Source organism: Mauremys mutica, chromosome 4 (assembly GCF_020497125.1).
Source record: "Mauremys mutica isolate MM-2020 ecotype Southern chromosome 4, ASM2049712v1, whole genome shotgun sequence".
In the NCBI taxonomy this organism is placed as follows: domain Eukaryota; kingdom Metazoa; phylum Chordata; order Testudines; family Geoemydidae; genus Mauremys; species Mauremys mutica.
Genome location: NC_059075.1, coordinates 88,358,075 through 88,378,611, shown reverse-complemented (window position 1 = coordinate 88,378,611; position 20,537 = coordinate 88,358,075). Strand labels below are relative to the sequence as shown.

At 45.8% G+C, this 20,537-nt stretch overlaps 1 long non-coding RNA gene across 1 annotated transcript in view; it reads left to right on the top strand.

The window, feature by feature from the left end:
- LOC123370247 overlaps positions 1 to 11,450 on the top strand; it is a 117,335-nt gene extending 105,885 nt beyond the window's left edge. Inside the window, exons 6-8 of the long non-coding RNA XR_006579324.1 lie at positions 3,759 to 3,916; positions 10,554 to 10,681; positions 11,250 to 11,450. This is a non-coding gene — a long non-coding RNA (uncharacterized LOC123370247). The remainder of the gene's footprint in view (positions 1 to 3,758; positions 3,917 to 10,553; positions 10,682 to 11,249) is intronic.
- Positions 11,451 to 20,537: the final 9,087 nt, after the last annotated feature.

Below are 20,537 nucleotides of genomic sequence, written 5' to 3'. Positions count from 1 at the left end.
AGACTGAATCTAGACGGGTTAAAAAGTAAAACAAGATTATTGCCATATCCAGGTCCCAGTAAGCACTGTCTGAAATTATGTCTGCCCTGCAGATATAAAACTGAACCATTTAAGTCTTGGGATATCCAGTGATTGTATTTTTCCTTCCACTGGTATGGCTCATTTGCGCTGCTGCCTCGGTCTCTTCCTACTTACTTCAAGCACATATAGTCTAGAGAAGGGGTAGGCAACCTATGGCACATGATTTTCAGCGGCACTCACACTGCCCGGGTCCTGGCTACTGGTCTGGAGGGCTCTGCATTTTAATTTAATTTTAAATGAAGCTTCTTAAACATTTTAAAAACTTTATTTACTTTACATACAACAGTAGTTTAGTTATATATTATAGACTGTAGAAAGAGACCTTCTAAAAACATTAAAATGTATTACTGGCACGTGAAACCTTAAATTAGAGTGAATAAATGAAGACTCGGCACACCACTTCTGAAAGGTTGCCGACCCCTGGTCTAGAGGTCTGAGCACAGGACTGTGTGCTATATACACCTGAATTTTAATCCTAACTCTGATTTTTGTAAACTCCCTGTATCTCTGTTTTTCTAACTGTACAAAGGATGTAATGATTATTATCTACTCAACGGCGGTATTGTGAAGATCAGTCCGTTAATGATTGCACAACACCATGCAAGTGGTAATTATTTTGAAGCTGCAGTAAAGTATGCTACTACTCCTTGTGTGGTAGGATCTTTTGCCTTGTTTATTATTATAATTTAACACTCTAAAAGCTCAGTCTCCTGCAGTGAAAATCTGTCTTCCTGCCCTAGCTAGTTATGATAAGGCAAAAGAGCTACTTGCTAATTATGCCTGAAAACACAAGAGGGCGCATAGGTGACAGTCATGGGAATTAATGATGGCTAGATGGTGAGAAGGTACATCAAAGAATTTGATGTACTCCAGCTGGCTACGTGTTTACTTGCAACCAAAATACAACTCCTCCATTATATCATTGTGAGTAAAACATCATTAAAGTTTAGAGAGAAGGACACACATGTGACACTTTCATGTATTAGGATAGCTATTCCTCTCCATTTTGCATGGGTTGTTTTTTTAAACTATGGTATATTTATCACTCAGATACAAAAATGGACTTTGCTTCAGCTCCTTTTGCTTTGGTTGTTCACAAAATTCCTAGCAAATGTGCTCTCTGGCAGGGATGTTCACTGATATAGGTTAATTTGAAGCAAATATTAGAGAACACGTGTGCTCAGCCAATTTCAAACTCGTGCTGGAAAGCTGATTCCAAGAGTTATGCTGATTGGGTCAGGGAACAGAATCCCATCAAATCTCACCAATGCGGCTTCAGTGACTTGCCAACGTCACACAAGGAAATCTGTGGTAGAGCCGCACATTGAACCTAATCTTCCTGTGTATCAGAGTTCAGTGTAAGCAGGTTACTCTATGCTTGTTTGATTGTTTATAGACATTAGAAAAATCCCTGCTTCACTGTATCAGCCCAGTCTCAGGTTATATCATCATGTCTATATATTGGGCACTACAGCAGCATCCCCGTAGCGATGCCACTGTAACTATGCCATGTGGACTACACAGAGGTGAAAGTAAGCCGGTAGGGTCCGATACGGCATACCGGCAAGAGCCAGTACACCATGCCGGACCGCACCAGCTTCCGCGGCGGGGATTTAAAGGGCTCTGGGCTTTGAATCCCGCCCGCAGCTCCAGTGGCCAGGCTGGGGCCAGGATTTAAAGGGCTCAGAGCTTCCGCGGCTGCGGGCCGCCCAGAGCCCTTTAAATCCCGCCCGTGGCTCCTGCAGATGGAGCTGCGGGGGGGGATGTAAAGGGCCTGGAGCTCCACAGCGGCCGGAGCTCTGGGCCCTTTAATTTGCCCCTGAGCCCCGGGGGCTCCCAGCCACCTCTGCAGCTGGGAGCCCTGGGTTGATTTAAAGGCCCTGGGGCTCCCAGCCACAGCCGTGCCCCAGGGCCTTTAAATCTTGAGAGGCCCTGCCTCTTCCAGTTGAGGCCCTGCCTCTTCCAGTTGAGGCCACGCCTCTTCCAGATGAGGCCATGCCCCCTCAGGACTCCGGCAGTACCGGTAAGTCCTGTAAGTTACTTTCACCCCTGGGACTACAGCAAAGGAAGGTTTTTTCCCCATTACTGTTCCACCTCCTTGACAACATAAGTATTTTGTCTATCGACTTAGCAGTGTCCATACTATGCATTAGGTTAGAATAGCTGTGGTGCTCAGGGGCTATGGATTTTTCACACCCCTGACCTAAATTTTAAGTGTAGACCAGGCTTATGTCAGGTCTATATTACACACAAAACATTTAAATTAATGAGCGAGAGAATGCCTTGCTCTTACAGATCTTACCCATCCTTTGTTTCTTGTGTTTTTTTTAATTCTGGAACATTTCCAATGGAGGAGAGGAATTCATGTGAGCTGATTTATTTTCAATAAGTCTTAGAGGACTAGGGAATTTCCAGAAGACTGGAAGAAAGCTAATGTTGTGACAATTTTTAAAAAGAGTAAATGGCATGATTCAGTTAAATATAAGCCTAACAGCCTGACAGCAATCCTGGGCAAGATAATGGTGTGGCTGATATGAGACTCGATTAATAATAAACTAAAGGAGTGTAATATAATTAATGCAGATCAACATAGGATTATGGAAAATAGATTGTGTCAAACTATGTAATGTCATTAAAAATTATCACATTTTGTGTTACATCAGGTGTTGGTCTTCTGTGAGGTGTTTGACTTGGTATGCATGACATTTTTTATTAAAAAATTAGAACGATATAAAATGGATTAAAAACTGGCTGACTGATAGTTCTCAAAATCTAACTGTAAACAGAGAATCATCATTGACTGGGTCTGTTTCCAGTGGGGTCCCACAGGGACTGGTTCTTGGCTCTGTGCTATTTAACATCTTTATTAATAGTCTGGAAGAAATCACCGATAAAGTTTGCATAACACACAAATTGGGGAAGTGGTAAATAATGAAGAGGTCACGGATTCAGAGTGATCTAGATCACTTTGTAAACTGGGCACAAGCAAACAATATGCACTTTAACTTTAAATAAAATAAAAGGCTACAAGGGTTAATGCAATCTTGGGATACATAAATGGAAATCTTGAGTGGGAGTAGTGAGGATATTTTACCTCTGTGTTTGGCATTGGTGAGACCATTGCTGGAATAGTGTCCAGTTCTGGGGCCTACAATTCAAGAAGGATGTTGCTAAACTGGAGAAGGTTGAGAGAGTGATTAAAAGTTTAGAAAACATGCCCAGTAGTGATAGACTCAGGGAGCTCAATCTATGTAGCTTAATGAAGAGAAGGTTACGGTGACTTCATTATAGTCGATAAGTGTTTACCCAGGGAACAAATATTTAATAATGGGTTCTCCAGTCTAGCATAGAAAGGTATAACACAATCCAATGACTGGAAGTTAGAGCTAGACAAATTCAGCCTGGAAATAAGGTGTAATTTTAACACTGAACATAGTTAATCATTGGAACAATTTACCAAGGGTCATGGTGGATCATTCTCAATTTTTAAATCAAGATTGGATGTTTTTCTAAAAGATATCATCTAGGAATTATTTTGGGGGAAGTTCTATGTCCTGTGCTATACAGGAGGTCAGACTAGATGGTCACAATGGTCCCTTCTGGTCTTAGAATCTATGCGCTCATGCTACTTACATGTATAACAATAATTTTCAAGACAGCTCTTTTTTTTTTTCCAGGAACAGCAGAGCAGAATGTGTTTATGAGCAAGGATGGTCATGCATGGCAGCAGGAACTCTGAGGTCATTCTTTCCCTGTCCTAAACAAGAGACTGACAGTAGTGTTAAAATTGCTTGCTGGAGAACATAGAATACCATGCTCCTCAACCACATCAAAGGTGACTGGAACCACTGCTTTGCTCAAAACACCACCATAGATTTATTGGCTGCATCTTTCATGGACTAAATGAAAATGTATGAAGACAATAGGTCAGCTTTTGAGGATCATAGACTCTTCATCATGTTCTGACAAAGTAGATCTGGTAATGAAAGCAAAACTGGCAGCATGTTTGCTAAGATGGTATTTTTTAGGCAAATACAAAAGATCAGCTATCTAAACAGGATTTGGCAACTGTTTTGTCTTGTGTGTTATTTCATCTGCCAAGAATAAAAAAACACTTGGCTCCTCAAAGCATTGTTTAGCAGATGGGGAAATTAAGCTGTAGAGAGGTCAAGTGAGATGCCCAAGGTCATGTAGGGTGTTGGTGATAGAGTTACAAATATGCTTGCTGTCCTGTGTTCTAATCACTGAGCTGTAATCTCTTTATTAGATTACTCTTCTGTCATAGGATGACTTGGTCCTTTAAGGGGCACTGGTCCATTGCCCTGTGTGATTGCTCCAGGAGGGGCATGGTAGGAAATTCGGAGCTGAGAAAAGGGTTAATGAGTTAATGGGCAAGAGGGGGCTCTATTATTCTCACCTATGGTGTGCCAGGCTCAGAGAGGACTTAAAGGAAGGAGTTCACGGCAGTTAGGAGGGAGACGGTAGGGTGTGAGAGAGGTGTCAGGAACCAGGAAGAAGCTGCAGGAAGGAGGGTTAGCTTCTTGTTTTCCAGACAGGAGATGAGACTTGAGGGAGGCAGCCCTGGGAGTCATTGTTCTGAAAAAAGGTGGCAAACCTGAAGGGAGGTGAAAGAGGTTTGGAAAGCTCAAGCCGATAAGGGCCAGGAGTTGTATCTTTGTTTGGTTAGGAGGTGGTTTGTCAAGGAGTTTTGCCAAGTGGAAATGCAGTGTGTCACTGCTCTGGGCAGTGAGCTAACTTAAATATTATTTGACCTCCATTACATAGTGTCTGAGTACCCCACCATCTCTGTCCCCACAAGACTGCTGTGAGGTAGCTGGTAAAGTACTATCCCCATTTCACAAATGAAGGACAGGAAGGGGGAAAGCAGAGAATTGAGCACTGTTTTTCTGAGATCCAAGCAAGCACCCTAACCAGTGACCCATCTTTTCACTAGCCCAGAGTCATGGATATCACCAGGATGCCTCATGAACACTGAGCACTAGGATGTATTTGGCCTTCCACTTGCATGTGTATGAAATGTCTGTTACAGTGCAATGTGCAGGCTTTAGTTTCTTAAAGGATAACTTTATTATTAAAGTTGTGGTCCCTTTTTTAAGGGAATTTTCTGCAAGCCGAGTCCCCCTGCCCCCAAACTGATGCAGATTTGCTTAAACCAAAGGTGGTGCATATTTTAAGCTTAAACTCAGTGAGGAAGCCAAATTGCTTCCAGACTCAGATGGATAACTTTGCCATTAATGCAACTGGTACGATCAAAGCAGAATGAGCAGTTTAGCAGCCATTTCTTTGCTCTGCAGTGGACAATGTGCCTTTTATTGTGTTGTGATTTGGTTATTTTGTGGGATCAGTAGCACCACAACCAGAGTGCTCTCAAAATACCAGAATTTCATACTATATAAATCAGGGCAATGGAGCTGCCTGAAAAACAGATATCCTGCAATAAGCCACTAGATGGAAGCCCTGTCCCATCATGCACAGTTCATAACCAAGGGATGCAGAAGCCAGCCAAGCCTATTTTACTGGGTAAGAAACATTCTTTGTGGACTATGGGTCTCATCCAAAACCCATTCATGTTAATAGAAGTCTTTATTGGCACCACTGGGTTTTGGATTAGGCCTTGTATTGAGAAACTCTGTGGGCATTGATTTTTTTTTTAAATCTAATTTGCAAGATAATCCTTGGCTTCAGCTTCAAATCTCTGCAGGTCCTTTAAATCCCTCAATTATTAGGGTATGGCTACACTTGAGAGTTGCAGCGCTGGTGGAGGCTTTCCAGCGCTGCAATTAGTAACTGTCCACACCTGCAGGGCACATCCAGTGCTGCAACTCCCTGGCTGCAGCGCTGGCCGTACACCTGTGTCTGCTTGGGGTATAAAGAGTGCAGCGCTGGTGATGCAGCACTGCTCGTAAAGTGTGGCCACACACCAGCGCTGTTATTGGCCTCCAGGGTATTAGGAGATATCCCAGAATGCTTTTAACTAAATACTCTTTGTTTTGTTATGATGCCTCTCTTTGTTTTGTTGTGAACTCGGGGCTCCGGGAGCTGCTTAACTAAAAAACAAACACAGCTCTTGTTTGCTGTGATCAATCTGTAACTGACTGTGAAGAATCAATTGAGATAACCCACTACCTTGCTGTGAATGAGGCAGGCAGGGGGATGAGTGTTTGCTTGAGGAGAGAAACAGCGGGGGCGGGGCGGAGAAAGGGAGTCTGTTGGAGCAGCTGCTTATCTGGTCTGCAGGCTGTTTGCAGTTAAGAGTAAGGGGTCGGGGAAATTTTCAGATTTTGCAAGGCAGGGAGCTGATACACAGTGTCGGCTCCAAAAATCCACTTTCTCTCTCTCTCCCCCGCTCCCTGTCACACTCCACCCACCCCCCTCTTTTGAAAAGCACGTTGCTGCCACTTGAACACTGGGATAGCTGCCCATAATGCATCACTCCCAACAGCACTGTAAATGCTGCAAATGAGGCCACACTGCAGCGCTGGTAGCTGTGAGTGTGGCCACACACCAGCGCTTTCCCTACACAGCTGTACGAAGACAGCTGTAACTCCCAGCGCTGCACACCTGCAAGTGTAGCCATACCCTTAGTGAAGCAAAGCACCTTTGATTCTACAGGAAGTCCTTCAGTGGCAGATGAAGCATAATTTAGAGGATAGTTTTCAGCATAGAAAATGAAAATTAGACTCCTTTAAAAATGTTTGTGTCACGGTTGCCAACTTTCACGCAATAAATAAGCACCCGACTTTCACAATAAGCCAAAAATTAAGCTAATCCCATTTCAAAACAAGGCCAAAACAAGCCAATCCCTAAGAACCCCAACACTCTGTGACTAGATTCCCCCGGTGTGTAGTCTGGGACTGTGGTGGGCCCACTGTGCACCCCTGACACTCTCCCCTTTTTGCCCCTGCTTGCCCCCCCTTTCCTTGCTTCTTGGAAGCCGATCAAAAAAAAAAAGAAACAACAAGCTACAAGCCAAAAACTAACCAAAAAGCAACTCATAAACCAATTAAGCCCAAAATAAGCAGCGGGTAGCGATCTATCGGGGATCGATTTATCACGTCTCATCTAGACGCGATAAATCGATCCCTGAACGTTCTCTCGTCGACTCCGGAACTCCACCAGGGTGAGAGGCAGAAGCGTAATTGACGGGAGAGCCACGGACGTCGATCCTGCGCCGTGAGGATGGGAAGTAAGTCGAACTAAGATGCATCGACTTCAGCTATGCTATTCTCGTAGCTGAAGTTGCGTATCTTACATTGACACATCACCCCCCCAGTGTAGACCAGGCCATACCGACATGAGGTTTCAGTATGTGACTCCATGCTATGTCTGGCCATTGGCCATCTCACTGTGTTAACCAATTTCTATGCTGAAACAAAAATTCTCACCCTTTCTCCATTGGTGATGATGTGCTGATACACAAATGCAGAACATTAACTCTGCTTTAACTCTTTTTAAATGTCTAAATTTAAGTTTCTTCCAAAAGGCAAAACTGGCCCACAGTTCATTTTGTGAGACTAAGAGACTAGCTGAAAGGTGTTTGAAGCAATTACCATCCCCAAAGATTTTGTAAGAGAGGGTCACCTCCGATAGTTTAGTGTAAAATCAAGTATCAGAAGGCTTTTCAGCTCCTTGAAGCTGTTTTGTGATTAAAGCATTCATAAAATGCATTTCCAATAGGTGTGGCCCTGAAATCATAGAATTGTGGGACTGGAAGAGACCTTGAGAAGTCATCTAGTCCGTTCCCTGCACTCATGGCAGGACTAAGTATTATCTAGACCATCCCTGACAGGTGTTTGTCTAACCTGCTCTTAAAAATCTCCAGTGACGGAGATTCCACAACCTCCCTAGGCAATTTATTCCAGTGCTTAACTCCCTGACAGAAAGTTTTTTCTAATGTCCAACCTAAACCACCCTTGCTGCAGTAAGTTTAAGCCCATTGATTCTTGTCCTATCCTCAGAGGTTAAAAAGAACAATTTACCTCTTATGTACCTGACATTATTACTTGACCTTTTATGTACTTGTACTTGTATAAGACATTGCTCAAGGTGAACAATTCTTCAGAGTGTCTGTGCTTGGTGTCAGGCTGTCAGCAGGCACCCCGAATATCTTTAGTATTGTATTGGTTCACCTTAAACATCTGATACAGATGAAATTCCCCTGGAAACTGGCTTCCCTTTGACTCCCGTGCTTTCCAGTTGAGCACACTTCATTCTGTACACCATCATGGAGACGATGAATAGACAGATAGCAGCAGCTGAAATGGGGTTGCTGGTCTGTTGCTGATAGGATTTCCAAGAGATAGGCCAACACTAAATTCAAACTCCCTAGAATTCAAGGAGGCTTGAATTTCAAATGCCAGAGCCTAACTTGGCCCTTATTGCTGCGGTTGCATCCAAAAACTGGAAAGGACCTGTTGTCTAGCTCTCCTTTAGATAAGGCTAAAGTCTCAGGAGTGCTGCCATTCTTGCTAGATTTCAGTGGAGATTCACAAGATCAGTCAATCTCATTACATTTCTACTACTTTTGTCCATAAATTCTTATAAGAACAGCTCAATATCTATTCTTGATTTTGTTTCAAGCCCTAACCCTAGACCAGTGGTTCCAAAAGTGGGGTGCCTGAACTTCTGGGGATCTGGCGTGGGTTATGCAAGGGTCTGTCCTTTGAGGAGGACTGCAAAGGGGCTGAAATGCATCGGAATGGCTTTTTGACACTTTTGCTGCATGGAGCATGCCATTTTGTTCTCAAAACAGTGTCCTCTGCTCAGCATGATCTTGCATACAGTCTGTGAGAAGTCACATTGGCAGAGGCGTTCCAGTAGTACTGATACTTGCCTATTCAGGACTACAGCACAAAACTATATATTTAAATAATAAACTAACGTAATAGAATAATAACATGAAACTTATGTATAAAAATGAAAGTGGAAAATTTAGTCAGATGAAGCTCAGGGTCTCAGCACCTTCTAGGTGCATATCTAGTTCCCAAATGAAGAAGAGGGCTTTGTACAGTTTGCTAGTAATTTGCCCACTGCTTCAGCTTGTATTTGTGTAGCTGAAATTGCGAACAACTGTGAAACTGAGGCACAAAATCACTTGCAAAACAATACAGCAGAAACATGCTCTGCTTGTACCTCTGCAGGTCTCATTAATTTCCACAGGCTGTAAGAGTGATGTCTTATAGCATAAGTTGCTAAAACCAGAACATATAGAGCCAGACTCTGAAATCAGTGGAATTATCCCAGATGTATGCTGGTATAATTAAGAGCAGAATTTGGCCCACAAACTGCTAAGCAATAAACAGTGGTTACTACTAAAAGCAAATTTAATTTTGCATCTAATTTCTGCAGGCTCTGAGGAAATCGTTAAATGACTGAGTCAGCTCTGGCACTTGTTAGTTACATGGAATCAACATCCGTGTGAATGGGTTAAATACTCTCAACTATGTTAGAGCTGAGCTCAGCACAGCTGTGGGGATGAGGGAGTCAAAGGCTGATCTTATGCCAGTGAAGATAATTAAATGTATGATCACTACTGGGGCAATTTCTGCCCTCAGTTACACCTGTGCAATCATCAGTGAGGTCAACTGGTTGCAGACTTTGATCTAATTTAGTGTGAATAATGAGGGCCAGATGTTCAGACCTCACTTAGGGTTCTGACTTTTTTATATAAAGAATGCATTGATTTACTTAGCTATACAGGGTATGGTTGTTATACTACAAGATTTAGCCTGCCTTGGGACTGAATGGGTTCAAAATATTATTACCTGTATGTCTGCAACATATGCCAATTTATTCTTGTCCCATGATACAGCATGATTTATAAAACAGAGGACCACTTAGCTGGTTATTAATCAGATGAGTTTGGTGGAATCAATGTAATCCCCAGTGGATATTTTTGACATAGAACCAACACTATTGCTAATACAATTGGAACTCCAATCAGGTTTAAACTGAGACAGCAGGTGTGTTGGAAATTAGGATTGCATCTCATTGTGAACTTCTTCAAAAGAATATTTGTCTGATCAGTCTATAAACTAATGTTCATTTGTATTACTTAAGTTATACAATTGGTCTTTTAATCTCTAGCTGAAGTACAACCTGCTTGCTAATCAGTGGTGCAGTAATACTGCATCACGTTCTTGGTACTGATAATTCCCAGACATGTGGATAATAAAGTGCCCTGTACCTACATCTGTCCTGATCTGTGCTTGCTAACTCCATAAGAGTGTCAACAGCTGGCATGTTATGTACAATAAACCTTCTTTCTTGTCCACAGCTTTCTTAGGTTCCTAGTTAGATAGTGTTTAACTGCCAGTAAGCAGAGAACAGAGGAAAGCTTTACCTGTTGTTGAAGTCAAGTTCTTTACTGACCTCTGCATCTTTAGGATATGTCTAGCCTTGAGAGCTATTCATGCAGACAGACTAAATCATGTTTTTTTCTGTCCCATTAGTAGTGATAGGAGATTGACAATGGACAAATGTGAGCTCCATGCCAAGCACATTATGTCCAAACAACCACAGTGTAAAGATCGTCTGCTCCTGCAGCTTGCTCATCACCGTGCAAAGAACAGCAGTGCAAGTGAGTAGGAAAGAACCTGGCAAAGCCAAGCTGAAAAGGAAAACATGATTTTTGCACTACTGCAACAATTTCACTGCACAGCAATTTCACTATGATGGTTTGGCAAAGTAGGAGTGGTCAGAGAATGCCCAGTGCAAATAATGAATGATGGGACTCTCACCTTGCTAGGGATGTTGGCTCGGCTCCACAAAAGTACTTGAAACCCAAGAGGAGGGGCAGGGCTAGGGCCTGGGTAGCCCATAGAGCTAGCTTTAACATGTATCCAGCAGTAATGCAAGGAACCTACAGGCCTGTCTCCCGTAAAACATTGGCTTCAGCAGGTAGCACAAGGCTTGAGGCCTATGAACTTTGGCATAGATAAATGGCCCAATAGTCATCCCTGAGGTTTGGGGAACTGGGGAATAGAGTGTTTTAACATGCTCGTTAAAAAAATGTGTCAATTAAATTTGTGGCTGTCCTCCTTGGGAGGGGGAGAATTGTATGTCTCCTGCTCTGTTTTACTCACATTCTGCATATATTTCATGTTATAGCAGTCTCAGATGATGACCCAGCACATGTTTGTTTTAAGGACACTTTCACAGCAGATTTGACAAAACACAAAGAAGGTACCGATGTGAGATGTCTAAAAATAGCTACAGCACTCGACCCCAGGTTTAAGATTCTGACGTGCCGTTGAAAATCTGAGAGGTGTGGAGCATGCTTTTAGGAGTCTTTTAGGCACAACAATCTGATGTGGAAACTACAGAACCCAAACCACCAAAAAAGAAAATCAACCTTCTGCTGGTGGCATCTGCCTGAGATGATGAAAATGAACATGAGTCAGTCTGCACTGCTTTGGATCGTTATCAAGCAGAACTGATCATCAGCATGGATGCATGTCCTCTGGAATGGTGGTTGAAGCATGAAGGGACATATGAATCTTCAGCGCATCTGGTATGTAAATATCTTGCAATGCCAGCTACAACAGTGCGATGCGAAGGCCTGTTCTCACTTGCAGGTGATATTGTAAACAAGAAGCAGGCAGCATTATCTGCTGCAAATTGTAACCAACCTTGTTTGTTTGAGTGATTGGCTGACCAAGAAGTAGGACTGAGTGGATTTGTAGGCTCTAAAGTTTTACATTGTTTTATTTTTTAATGCAGTTTTTTTTTGCTACATAAGGCTACATTTTTAAGTTCAACTTTCATGATTAAGAGATTCAACTACAGTACTTGTATTAGGTGAATTGAAAAATACTATTCCTTTTGTTTATCATTTTGACAGTGCAAATATTTCTAACAAAAAATAATATAAATATAATAATATAATATAAATATAAAATAATATAACTGTACACTTGGTATTCTGTGTTATAATCAAAATTAATATATTTAAAATAAATGGTATTCTATTGTTGTTTAACAGAGTGATTAATCATTTTAATTGTACGATTAATTGCAATTAATTTTTTTAATCACTTGACAGCCCTATATAAGATTGCTGCTGCTTCTCTGTATCAACTGCAATGCATCTCTAGTGATCTTTACTTCTTTAAATACTTTACAAAAATAACCAGAAAGGGCAGTGTGGATTGAATATTGGTTAATAACGGGTACAAAGAAGGGCCACTAGAATGATCCGAGGAATGGAAGGCCTGTCGTATGAAAGGAGACTTGAGGAGCTCGGTTTGTTTTCCTTAACCAAAAGAAGGACAAGAGGAGATATGATTGCACTCTTTAAATATATCAGAGGGATAAATACCAGGGAAGGAGAGGAATTATTTCAGCTCAGTGCTAATGTGGACACGAGGACAAACGGATATAAATTGTCAGTTAGGAAATTTAGGCTTGAAATTAGACGAAGGTTTCTAACCATCAGAGGAGTGCAATTCTGGAACAGCCTACCGAGGGAAACAGTGGGGGCGAAGGACCTCCATGACTTTAAGATTAAGCTGGATAAGTTTATGGAGGGGATGGTATGATAGGATAACGGGTTTAGTCAATAGGTCAATAACGTGCCACACTGGTAATTAGGAATTATTTCAGGGTCAATGTTGGGATATTGTTAGCCCTTTCCCAGAGGGTCTGGCTGGAGAGTCTTGCCTGCATGCTCGGGGTTCAGCTGATCGCCATATTTGGGGTCGGGAAAGAATTTTCCTCCAGGGTAGATTGGCAGTGGCCCTGGAGGTTTTTCGCCTTCCTCCGAAGCATGGGGCAGGGGTCGCTTGCTGGTGGATTATCTGCTACTTGAAGTCTCTAAATCACGATTTGGAGCATTCAACAGCAGAGTCAAGGGAGAGAATTAGTTCAGGAGTGGGTGGATCGGCTTATGTGGCCTGCATCTTGCAGGAGGTCAGACTAGATGATCATAATGGTCCCTTCTGATCTTGAATACTATGATTCTATGATAAGGTTAATATGGTTATAATTGGTTAATATTGATTATAAGCTATTGCTTTAAATATCTGGTGGGGAAGAAAGGATGGTTATAGAAACCACCCTCTGGCAGGGCCGTCCTTAGGATTTATGGTGCCCTAGGCAGGATTATTAAACTGGTGCCCCTGTGCCTGACTTGATCTGAGCAACACAAAGATAAGCTTACAGTATTGGAAAACTTGCCACATGCATGTTATTAAAACCAGTTTAAGTTAATTAAGCACACTGTAATGCTGATGGACTAGCACTAAAGAAGTAGCACTATAGAAAAAATTCTGATTTGACAGAATGATGCAAATAATATATTTTTTTAAATTTGTCAACATTTTATTGGAAATTTATATGAAGAGGTATTGAAACAATGATTTGTTTTTAATTAAAAGCAATCTTTCTGGCTTTTTTGGCTGCAAAAATCAGTAATGTCATCGTAAGACAAAGTGACGTCTTGTTCGATTGCAAGAATAGCAAGACCAGTCAAGCGTTCCTGACTCATTGTAGAGCGGAGATAGTTTTTAATGAGCTTTAGTTTTGAGAAACTCTGTTCTCCTGATGCTACTGTTACAGGAATTGTCAGTAGAATACGAGTGGCAATGTACACATTAGGATATATATATATCACAACAAGTTTGCTGGTATGAATAAACTGTACAATGTCCATCACTGATTTTGCATGTGGCAACATTGATGACAGTGTACTCAATTCTTCGTACAGTTCAAGTCCATTTAAATCAAAGCTATCACCGTGCTTCAGGAGGCTCTCTAGGTTCTTGCACTTTGTCATTAGTTGCTCGTTTTCCTATTTCGTTGAATTTAGTCCCGCTCAGCCTGCTGCCAGCTGAGTGAATGGAACCCCAGTGGGTTGAGTGGCTCAGCCGGGGTCTCAGCTGCTGGCCTGCTTAGCCCGCTGCCAGCCTGGGGTTTCTTGGGGGTCCCCAGGCCAGCAGCGGGTGCTGAGTGGGGCCGGTGGCCGGGACCCCTGCTGGCAATGGGGCAGCAGCCGGAACCCCAGAGCATAAAAAATCAGCTGGCATGCCACCTTTGGCACGTGTGCCATAGGTTGCTGACCCCTGCTCTATATCAGTGGTTCCCAAACTGGGATTCGCAGAACGTTACAGGGATTCACCAGAAAAATTTCACTCATGGCGGCCAGAGGACCCTGGGCATTGGAGACAGCAGGTGGGACCTGGTTGCAGGGCAGACACCCCAAGCCCCACGGAGAGCGGGGTCGGGCAGTTTGGGCTGGTGGTCAGCAACGGAGCCGGCAGCCTGAACTCCAGTGCTCTGTGCGGGGCTGGCAGCCCGAGTAACAGGAAGAGTGGGGCTGGGCAGTTGGGGCTGGCAGCCTGAGGCCTGCCCCTGTCAGTGGGGGAGCTGGCAGCCCGAACCCCAGCCTGAACCCCAGGAAGAGCGGTGCATCCATCACACTGAGGAAATTTAAACTTAAATCCCTGAAAATATTCATTTTTAGGAGGGGGTTCATGACATTTCACAATTTAGTGAAAGGGGTTCGCGGGCTGTTAAAGTTTGGGAACCACTGCTCTATACACTAGTAAGGAGATGAGCATATTACAGTTGTTGGAGGGCTCTATTTAGCAGTAACAGGGCTATAGGAAAGTCAGTCAACATTTTTTGTTTCTCTGATGAAAACTGGCCCACTCCCTTCCCCATACCAAACTTGTCACAAATAATTGTCAACAACTTAATTTTCTGTTTTTGGCTAAGATATTGATTTTTTTTTCTTTAAAAATTGAAATTGAATTCAGGATTGTTAGCAAGCATTTTTGGCAAACAAATTTGTTAAATGACAATCTAAATGGCAACACAGCACTGCTTTCATGCTTGGTTCACCCCCCAGCCTGCTGGTCCAACAGCTGAAGTAGAGGAGGAGATAGGTGGAAAACTGCAGAACCCCAAAATCCACCTCTTGGGGTGCAGAGTGGCAACAGCAGCAGCAAATCCTCAGGTCTGATCACATGCCAATAGGCACCTCCGCCAGCCCAACGGACCCTGGTGAAGTTAGCACAGCATCTGATCTCAGGGACAGGGCACACATGGAGCCACAGCAGCTAATCCTGCCTTGTGCAGCTCCGCCCTGGGGAGAGATGCACTCCCCAGCTAGGGTGACCAGATCCAGATGTCCTGATTATATAGGGCCAGTCCCGATATTTGGGGCTTTGTCTTATATAGGCACCAGGAGCCTATATAAGAAAAAGACCCCAAAATTGGGACTGTCCCTATAAAAGTGGGACATCTGTTCACCCTACCCCAATCCCCTGTCCTGATTTTTTGCACATGCTATCTGGCTATCCCCAGCCCAGTCCTATGCGACCATTCCAATCCTGGCTGCCTGCCAAGGAAGTGAGTTATTTTCACTTTCATTCTTCAGCAGGCAGCCAGGGAGGGGAGGGGGGAAAAAGCGGTGCTCTGTGGGGGGAGGGAGAAAGGTGGGGTGCTCCGTGGGGCACGGGGGAGAAGAATGGATGTTATGGTGGACAACAAAGGATACTGCCAGAGCTGCAGAGCCTGCCTCACCTCACACCGGGGGAAAGAGTCACACTCACAGGTGTGTTCCTTCCCCCACCCCTTCCCAGAGACCCCAGCAGCCAGGGGCGGCTCTAGGTTTTTGGCCGCCCCAAGCAGTCATGCCCGGGAGGCGCCCCCGAGCCGCGGGAGCAGCGGACCTCCCGCGGGCATGACTGCAGAGGGTCCGCTGGTCGCGCGGCTCGGCTGGACCTCCCGCAGCTGCGGGCGGTTCGCTGGTCCGGCGGCTCCGGTTGAGCTGCCGCAGGCATGCCTGCGGGAGGTCCAGCCGAGCCGCGGGACCAGCGAACCGTCCGCAGTCATGCCTGCGGGAGGTCCACCGGAGCCGCTGGCCGAGCGTCCCCTCCGCAGTCATGCCTGCGGCAGGTCCGCTGCTCCCGGGGCTCCGGTGGACCTCCCGCAGGCATGACTGCGGCAGGTCCGCCGGCCCAGCCTGCCGCCCCCCCGGGAAAGGGCCGCCCCAGGCGGGTGCTTGCCCCGCTGGGCTCTGGAGCCGGCCCTGCCAGCAGCCAATCCCCTCCCTCAGACTGTGCTGCATTCGGCTCTCTCTAGGACCCAGCAGCCCTGCTCTTACATGCTCCACTGCTTCCTGTCTGTCCGGCAGAGCAGTGCCCCCAGACCTAGTGGTGCCCTAGGCGGCTGCCTATTCTGCTTATGGCTAAGGACGGCCCTGCCCTTTGGTATCCACATGTTTAGAGAGTTTGTCTTGCTTTGGCTTGTGGCAAGAGACACATTGTGTCACATCAACAAAGAAAATTCTCTGCCTGCTTTTGAGTGGTTTTTTTTTTTTTCAGATAAAAAGTTGTTAAAATACATAAAATGTTTGACTTTAACTATTAAAGCAGCTTATCTCCAGCTAGACAATTGAAAGGCAGCGTCCCAGTCCTCCGGCTGCTCAGGATCTGGGTTGATCTTTGGAACAATTTACAATAGCCTTAGGGCTACTCTAAATTGCCTCAGCTGTTGATGGTTCTAAGATTCCTTTTCAGGAGCTGGGGCAAGCTCGAGCACAGTGGTTACCTTGGCCCCTCTCCCTTTTCCCCAGCTACAGTGGGAGGGCCAAGCAAGGAGGAAGGAGAAGTTGCTGATCATCACCCACAAATCTCTTTGCTGTGTTAGGAACAGCCAGACTGGCTCAATCAAGTCCAATAGCAAATCTCTGACAATGGCCTACACCAGTTACTTCATAGGAAGGTGTAATAATCCTGCAATATGCAGATATGGTACAAAGTGCCTCTCCCCCCCCCACCCCGCCGAGTTCTCAGCCTGATGTGTGCACCAGAAGTATGAGATTTAATATCACTTCCAACATTTCTGTTGTCTTTAACGATAACTTTGGATATTCTTGCTATGCATAGAAATGGCCAATCTCTTTGTGCATCTTGGCCTATTATTTCCTGTGACAATGAGTCTCACAGTTTAATTATTTCCTTTGATCAGTTTTTAATTTTCCACACTTTAATTTCATGGGCTGTGCCTTTGGTCTTGTGGTAGTCTTTGTTGCTCGTTATAGTCCCTTTGCCCTGCTGGAATAGCACAGTGAGATCAAGGATCTGGCTCAATACATTTAAATAAATATTTAGCTTTATTATAAAGTCACCTTTTTATTCCACGTGATGTTGAGCTTAAAGTGCAAACCTGTCACGTGTAGGTACCCAGCCTTCAGGTAGTGCTGTTGGAGGCCACCAGCCCAGCCTAGTACCCAAAATAAACGTTAGATATTTTTGCTCTTTTAATGGGTTTACCCACAATCCAGCTTAAAGTAACTGGCACATTCTGCAGGTAGCACAGTAGTGGTATACATGAAGCTGTACACAAGTGATTCCCCTCAGGAAGGGCATGTATTGAAATGCTCAACCCATCTGCTTTCAACTGGTATTGAAACTGATTACAGTATATTAAAAACAATGACTCAGGACATTTATCATTGCTCATGAAGTTTAAAGAAGAAAAACTAAACACAAAATCATGTGCCGCGAAGCCTAACATTCTACACCAGGGTGGCACACGAGCAGGTTTTCAGTGGCACTCACGCTGCCAGGGTCCTGGGCACTGGTCCGGGGGGCTCTGCATTTTAATTTAATTTTAATTTAATTTTAAATGAAGCTTCTTAAACATTTTAAAAACTTTATTTACTTTACATACAACAATGGTTTAGTTATAGATTACAGACTTATAGAAAAAGACCTTCTAAAAATATTAAAATGTATGACTGGCACGCGAAACCTTAAATGAGAGTGAATAAATGAAGACTCAGCACACCACTTCTGAAAGGTTGCTGACCCCTAAGTGTGGCCTCTCTCTCCAAGCCCCAGTCCAACGCTTCTTAAGGGCCCAGTCCTGCAAACACTTACTACAGGGCAGTCAACTTACTACCATGACTAGTTCCAAAGAAGTTAAGGAGACCACAGGAAGCATTCTAGGTGGTAGTGTTTGCAGGTGTGGGAGCCCAAGGCAAGTACGGTGCAGGTACCACTATTGCAGCTGGCCCTCCTGTGCACACGAGTGTTAGTCCTACCATGCAGATTTTGGGGGTAGAGGAAAACAAAGTGGCCCTAAGCAACTATTAGGATTCCTATAATTCTAGGCATGACTGGGCCCTAAAATCAACCCTGTGTAACTCAGAGTAAGCTGAGAGTTGCCCTAAGTTGTGCTATCTAGAACAGGCAGCGTTTGAGGGGGGGAGGGGGTTGTTCCCAGCCCCCGACTGTATACAGTGTTAGAGTGGCAGCCAGTGATGGCCCTGGCCGACGGCTAGCAGAGTCCAGTGCCCCCGGTGGGTGGCAGAGGGTGAAGCAGTGCTGCTAGCTGGTGGGCAGAGGGCCCAGGGTTGCCAGCTGTCCGGTTTCAACCAGAACGCTCTGCTGAAAAAGGCCCCGGGCTCAACTGCTGACCGGGCTGTTAAAAGTTTGGTCAGGAGCGGGGGGTGCCCAGGCCTAAGGCGGGCTCTCTGCCTGCTCTGGCACCGCATGGCTCCCAGAAGTGGCCACCAGGTCACTGCGGCCCCTAGATTTGTGGGCGGCCCGGGAGGCTCTGCGCACGGAAGGCTGGATCAGCAGTTCTCATTGGCTGCCCCGCCCCCCTCAACCTCCTTTCCCAGCCTGGAGTCCCCTTCCACACCCAAACTCATGCTTGGCGCCTGCACCCCCTTGCCCCTTCCTGTACCCCAAAACCTTCATCCCTGGCCCCATCCCAGCCAGAGCCAGCCCCCTCACCCCCAGCCCCCTCCCACATTGCTGGCCCCCACCCACACTCCTCAGCCCCAGCCTGGCACCCCTGCCCACACCTCAGACCACTCGGCCCTGTTTTGCACCCCAGACTCCTCATTCCTGGGGTGCAGGCTCAGAGCTGGGTCCAACCTCTTCTGCAGCCCTGAGCCCCCAAGCCACTCATTTTTGGCCCAATCTCAGTGCCTGCATCAACACTCCCAACCTTGAGCCTCCTCCCACAGTCTGAACCCCACAGCACCAGCCCGGAGCCCCGTTTTGCACCTTGAACCCCTGCCTTGCTGTCCACACCGCAGAACTTGCACCCGAACCCCCTATACCTCCCACATGCTGAATGCCTCCGCCCCAGCCAGAGCCCTGCCCTGCACCTCATCCCCACGCTGATCCCTTCCTACACCCCAACCCTGCGCCCCAACTCTGAGCCGCCTCCAACACTCCAAACCCCTCAGGCCCCGGAACCCCCTCCCGCATCCCTCATTGTTGGCACCCCAAACCCCTCATCCCCATTCCCACTGCAAGCCCATGCCCCCAGCCCCCTCCCACACCCCAACCCCTTTTCCCAGCCCCACCCCAGAGCCCTCACCTCCAGCCAGAGCCCACCCCTCTGGGCTGTGGCCTCCTGCACATTGGCCAACCCATGGCCCTTGTTAAATTTGCCCCCTAGGGCCCCGTGGAAGACAAACAAATATGAGGGCAGGCATGTAGCTCCCACAGGCCAGCAGTGAGCCCACAGTGGGCCCTGCCCTGAAAGCACTGGACAGGACCAGACTACACCTACATCTACCCCCCCTCCCCCCCACACACCCCTCCATTGGCCTGGCTGGAGCCCCCCTGCAATACAGAAGTCAAATTATGCCTATGCCATCTTTTAAAGCAGTGCTGGAGGGAGCATTGGCTGCCTGCTTATGGCAGCTAGAGTAGCCCTGTGCTCTAGTAAAGAGTTCTTTTGGAGAAAGAACACCCGTCAATGGTGCCATGAAACCAAACCACCCTGTGTGATTGAAATAAGCCAACTCTCAGTTAACTGCAGATAAAACATCTCTTACCAGAATGGGCATAGTTGGCATTTAAAAGTTTGTTGTGGGATGAAACTTTTGACCGGAGGGGGGGGCATGATCTTGTGAGTTGAGCCCAGGACTAGCAGTTAGCAACCCTTGAGTTGTAGGCCCTGTTTGACAACAGACTGAGTCATTCAACCCCTGTGCCTCACTTTCCCCATTTGTAAACCTGTGATAATATTATAACCCATCTCACAGAAGTGTCATTAGATCTTGTTTGTGCGCTACTAGAGCAGTGTCAGTAGTATGTGCTTTGTCTTACACAATCATTTTACCTCTTTATTTAAAACATTCTCAATTAAGTTCCTATATACTACTGTGGCCACAGACCTTTATGGCTAGGCTGTGTCCACTGCATGCAGGGCTGGTGCAAGGATGTTTCGTGCCCTAGGCAAAACTTCCACCTTGCGCCTTCCCCCGTTCCCGAGCCCCCGCCCTCAGGCACCCCCCCCGTGGTAGCTTCCCCCTTGAGGCACCCCCCCCCAGCTCACCCCTGCTCCATGCATGAGCACCCCGTGGCTGCTTCACTTCTCCTGCCTCCCAGGCTTGCGGCGCCAATCAGCTTAGGCGCCGCAAGCCTGGGAGGCGGGAGAACTGAAGCAGCCATGGCGTGCTC